Source organism: Capricornis sumatraensis, chromosome 3, assembly GCF_032405125.1.
Source record: "Capricornis sumatraensis isolate serow.1 chromosome 3, serow.2, whole genome shotgun sequence".
In the NCBI taxonomy this organism is placed as follows: domain Eukaryota; kingdom Metazoa; phylum Chordata; class Mammalia; order Artiodactyla; family Bovidae; genus Capricornis; species Capricornis sumatraensis.
In genome coordinates, this window is record NC_091071.1 from 64,521,964 (window position 1) to 64,527,685 (window position 5,722).

At 40.6% G+C, this 5,722-nt stretch overlaps 1 pseudogene; it reads left to right on the forward strand.

Moving 5' to 3' along the window:
• Window positions 1-308: 308 nt before the first annotated feature.
• On the forward strand, window positions 309-2,068 carry LOC138076266 (tissue alpha-L-fucosidase pseudogene; annotated as a pseudogene).
• The last annotated feature ends 3,654 nt before the right edge of the window (window positions 2,069-5,722 follow it).

A 5,722-nucleotide genomic window follows, 5' to 3' on the forward strand; every position in this document is an offset into this window, starting at 1 on the left:
TATGATATACTGTAATCAACTATATCAACAACTTTAAAATTGTCTTTACTTCATATTTCCAGCATTTGGTTTTGTTAATCGTATGTCTTCTTGACAGCAATTAAATAACCTTGAGAGGAAATGTACACCTGCTGTCTCCCTTGGGGAAACTACATCTCTTTTGTGAATGACATAAGTTCTCCATAAAACATAAGCAAAGATAGGAGAATTGAATTTGGAGATATGTCTCCTTCCTCTCTTGTTTTATCTCTAGTTGAATTGGAGGGCAGTTTAATACAGCTAAGCTTTTGCCAGGTCCCTATGCTAGCATGCTTTCAAACCCCAATATTTCCCAGACGGCCAAACTGGAGACCCTAGCTAATGACGTTCTGACAGGTATCAGTTAGTGGGGAAGATGTCACGACTGCCTCGCTTGGCCTGTACTTTCACCCTCCCTGACTTCTGGGCCCAGGGGCTCTCAATACTTCCTGATTTCTGCAGCCCACCTCATCTACTTTCCATGAACACTATACTGGTCCTCTTTTCCTTAAATCAGAACATAACAACGTTTCCTTTGCTTGAGACAGGTTCCAAATAAGCTCCATTCATTAGGATCGGTGAAGTAAAAGTCAATTTTAATAGACAGGTGTCCCCACTCTCAAGATGGGATGGCGGGAGAGTGGCTGCTGCTGGGAGGGCCAGGTGGGTGCTCAGGGCTCACTGCAGGCTGCTTGCAGCTGCACCTCTGGTGAATTGAGTTTCAGCTCCAGGCTGGTTAGACAGGCAACATTTGGGGTGAGTGGCCTGGGGCACTGTGTGCTTCTGGAGACACTGGAAGGGTAAGCAGCTGCCCTAGTACCAGTGCTTCATGCTCAATGACCACCCCCTGGCTTCAGCTATGCGGATTCAGGGTGACGGGTCACCATGCCTTCTTTCACCAGAAGTGGGCTCGCCTCTTCCAGGTTCCATATATAGTCTTTTTTTTTTTTTTTAATAGTTTTCAGTTATTTATTTTTGGCTCTCTAGATCTTGTTGCTGCAATGGCTTTCTATAGTTGGGGCGAGAGGGGCTACTGTCTAGCTGTGGTACAGGGGCTTCTCATGCAGCGGCTTCTCTCGTTTTGGAGCCCGGGCTCTAGGGCACGCAGGCTGCAGCAGATGAGGCACGTGGTCTCAGTAGTTGTGGCTCCCTGGCTGTAAAGCACAGGTTCAACAGTTGCAGCACATGGGTTTGGCTGTTCTGTGGCATGTGTGAGCGTCCTGGATCAGGGATCAAACCCATGTCTCCTGCACTGGCTGGTGGGTTCTTTTTGCTCTGAGCCAGCAGGGAAGCCCCATCTACAGTTCTGACCACAAAACATCACCAAGGCTTCAAAAACTGGCCGAGTCCTTTGTCTTGGAGCTGGAACTTGGAGAACCTGAGCCTCCGTTGTGTTTTGTGCGTTGAGGAGGTGGGAGCAGCTGTCCTGAAGCTGTCCTGCAGCTATGGACTGCATCACACTCTTAGAATGGTTCCATCCCCTCTACCTACTTTTAAGAAAAATGGCTTCAAAATGACAGCATTTTTCAGTGCGAGAACAAGGCCAGAGCTGTATGACCTGGTTAACAGGGAGAAACCTGACCTGATTCGGTCTGTTGGAGAGTAAGAATGTCCTGATACTTACAGGAATTCTACAGCTTTTCTTTCTTGGGTCTAGTGATAGCCCTGTCAAGGGTGAAGTGGCAACTGACGATGGGGTCAGAAATATCATGGAGGATACTGCGAGGATCAAGGTCGATTCAGACCAGGGGGGTTGCTAGATCACAAGTAGGAGATGTGCACCGCCATGGACAAGGCACCCAGGACTGTCACTGGGACATGGGACATCACAAGTGAATCCGAAATCATTTCCAAACTGGTTCAGACATGAGTTTGGGAGGTAACTATCTTCTCAACATTGGACCAGCTAAAGATGTACTAATAGTTATCTCTTCCAAGGCAGGCATCTTGCTGCTGGGAAGTGGCTGAACATAATGGGGAGGCTATCTATGTATCTAAATCATGGAGGGTGCAATGGGAAAAGAACAAGGCAATTGTATGGTATACCTGAAAAAAGATCAGCTATTTATATCATTTTACTGCACTGGTGAAAAAATAGGTCTTAAACCCTCACTCCCCCGTAACTCGTCAACTACAAAGGTAAGGATGCTGGGATCCAGGAAGCTCTGAAGTGTGGTCCACAAATCCGGGAAAAGGTCCCCTCTTTCTCTGAGCTCACCCTCTGCTCTCCCAGTTGAGTTGGCTTGGACTATAAAGCTGACATGAGTGGAGTGATCATTGGGGTTTCAGAGGAGAGGGTCACTGTCTGCTGCTTACTGCTTTGATTTTCCTTGTATAGTATCATCATTATAATAAACCAACTACTCCATCCCAAGATGACTTTTCCAAGACATTTTAGTCAAAGGTACTGAGTGCATTATATCAATGACTCAGTGGGCCAAGGATCTGAGCTCCATTGCAAGAACACTTCAGTCTGAACAGCAAAAGAAAGGGCTGAATAATTAAGCTTGGGGTTTCATTCATTCCTACCTTTGGAAATTATCTATAATGGAAGCCTCCCTCCATTCTCTGTGTTTGATAAACTTAACTTGCTTACTACATGACTTTAGTTAAAGAGTAAGCCAAGTCCTCCTGTTGCCTATGGGAGGAGGTGGAAAGAGTTTGGCAAGTTCAACCATATTTTATTTATTTAGCATCAATTATCACCAGTTCCTCCCCAAGCAGCACACCCCCTCAGCACATCCCCACCTCCAAGTTCAGGAGAACCTGGAGGGGAAGGAAAAAGCTTGCTAAGTTGCTTATGTTCACTCTTCAGAAGTTTGTAAAGCAAACTAAGAGCTCTGAAATTCAGTCTGTTTGCAGTGGTACTATAAGAAAATGGATTTATTCTACCCTGCCTTTTCAGAAATGGTCAAATAAATACATTTGCAAGTTAACAACAGGTTATAGGTCTCCCCACCATTTCTTTGTTTTTGTTCCTTTCAATTTTGTTCATTTGGCTGTTTGTTATTGTTGAAGAGACTGGCTGTTTGTCCTGGGGTTTCCAACAATTTGAATTTTGTTGATCATGTCCCTGTGATGTTGTTTAATATGTTCCTTTGCCATTGTAAGCTGTAAATTGGTAGTTAGATCTAGAGGCTTGAGAAGATTCAGGTTCAATTATTTTGTCAAGAATATTTTACACATAGTGTTTTGCACTTCTCTTAGGAGGTATATAATGCTTTTCAACTGTGGTGTTGGAAAAGACTCTTGAGAGTCCCTTGCACTGCAAGGGACTAAAGGAGATTGGCTCTGGGGGTTCTTTGGAAGGAATGATGCTAAAGCTGAAACTCCAGTACTTTGGCCACCTCATGCGAAGAGTTGACTCATTGGAAAAGACTCTGATGCTAGGAGGGATTGGGGGCAGGAGGCGAAGGAGACGACAGAGGACGAGATGGCTGGATGGTATCACAGACTCAATGGACATGAGTCTGAGTGAACTCCGGGAGTTGGTGATGGACAGGGAGGCCTGGCGTGCTGCAATTCATGGGGTGGCAAAGAGTCAGACACGACTGAGCGACTGAACTGAACTGAACTGAATGCCTGATTGTCTCTTTTTGGTGATGTGAACAGCCAGTGGTGGTCATTGCCCAGATCCATTAATTCATTAGTAGGCTGCAAATGGTAATATCCTAATTCTGTCACTCCTTATTTGTTTATTAGTTGAAAAAAATTCTGCAAAGAGAAAGTTCCCCTTGATTCTTCCATTACTTGGAGATCTTTTTTTTTTAACACATTGGATTGTTTCCCTTAGCATCCTCTAAAAGTGATTAATGGGTTTAGTTTTTTTCGTATCCTACTGATTTAAATATACTTGGTATGTTTCAATTCATTGCATTTATCATCCTACTCATGCTCAGATGATTCCATCTCTAGTCAGCTGAATCTTTTTTAGGCTGGTACCCAAATTCTTTGGACAGAATCCTAGTAGTTTTCCATCATTTCCTTGCTACTGATATGACAAGATATTCCCAACTCATTTAATAAACTTCCTGCCTCACACCTAGAATCAGTTCTCTTTCCAAGAGGTTTGTTTTCTTTTGGTGGGAAATAGAATTTACAGACATAATCAGGGTTCTGGAAGTGCTCATTGCTGTTGGGCTAGTCCTTGTTTACAGGCTTTTCTAGTGGACAGAACTAGAAAATGAGTACTTTTAAAACATAAAACATATAATGAGTTAGTATTGCTACCTCATTCATTTTCAGAACTACAGGATTTTTACTTACTCTCATTGATCTAACATTTGTGCCTGCTCTCACCAAAGCTACAAATCCCAGTTCTCAGTGACACACACATATTTTTGTTACTAATACATACACAAAAGTTTCAGAACAACAATATTAATACTACTACAGTATGATTACTGAATCAGAGACACAAACAAAAACCAGTTAGACATAATGGAAGAAAAGACTAAATGTCTGGTAGTTATAAACAAAATAAAATACTGTTTAACAAGAAGTATTCAAAACTTATATTAAGAAAGTTATAAGCAGTCATGAAGCTATAAAATTAAACTTAGTTGGAAAGATGAACTGTGTGTTCATAGAAAAATTCAACATTGTAATAGGATCTTAGTTTTTCTTATATTTATTTAAACAATTTCATAAAATTCCAATAAAAATGCTATTTTTTTCCTAGAGCCAAATACGTTGATTTTATAGTATGTTTGGAAGAATAAACATGCAAGAATAGCCAGGAAACTCCTCAAAAATAAAAAAAAATGCATAATTAAAATATATCATAAACATATAATTAAATCAGTTTGGTATTAATGCATGGATAGACAGACAGATGAGCATAAAATTCAGAAACAGACTTACCTGCATATAAAAATTGAGTGCAAAGTAAAAGGGCATCCCTAATTAGTGAGGACAAGATATACTTTTTAATATGTGGTATTAGGATAACTGGATAGTCATATGCAAAGAGATATTTTTGTGTATACCAGGACAACTTTTGAATGACTGGGAAATTTACAGGTAAAAAATAATATGTAAAAAAAAAACTGGGTGAATTTCTCTAAAATCTGGCATAGGAATAACTGTATTACAACTGAAAGTCGAAAAGTAATAAGTACAAAATTTGACACGTGCAATTATGTGAAAACAGGTGCTTTACATCTAATCCACAGGAGTTACATCAGGCCCATTTTATAGATGAGAAATCTGAGACTCAGAGAAATTAATATCTTGGCAAAGTTTGCAGTTAGTAAGTGACAGAGATAGGATTTGAACACAAGGAAACTGTAACTTATGGCACACTGTCACTGAGACTTCTGTTCACTCTAAGCACATTGAGAAAATCAGAGTATAGATATTTTCTGGATCCTAATTACAGTTGGAGAATAAAATCTTATTAATATTGGTAGGCTAGCTCCATTGTTTGATATAGACTTCTTGTTGAGTTGAGAAGAGCTTTAAAAGGCATAGGAGCCTGGGGAGAAGAGAGACTTCAGTGTATTTTGAAGACAAACTGTAAATATGATATGATACTTCACATGGAAATCTATGCCTCTCAGCTCTTATTCTGTCAAAAACTCTTGCATTGCTGCAGAACCTCATCTCATGCTTCCTTTTATCTCTACACTGTGAAACATCATATCAACCCCAAGAATCCTGTCTTAAATATAAGAAAGTTAAAGGAATATTCAGATCTTTTAAT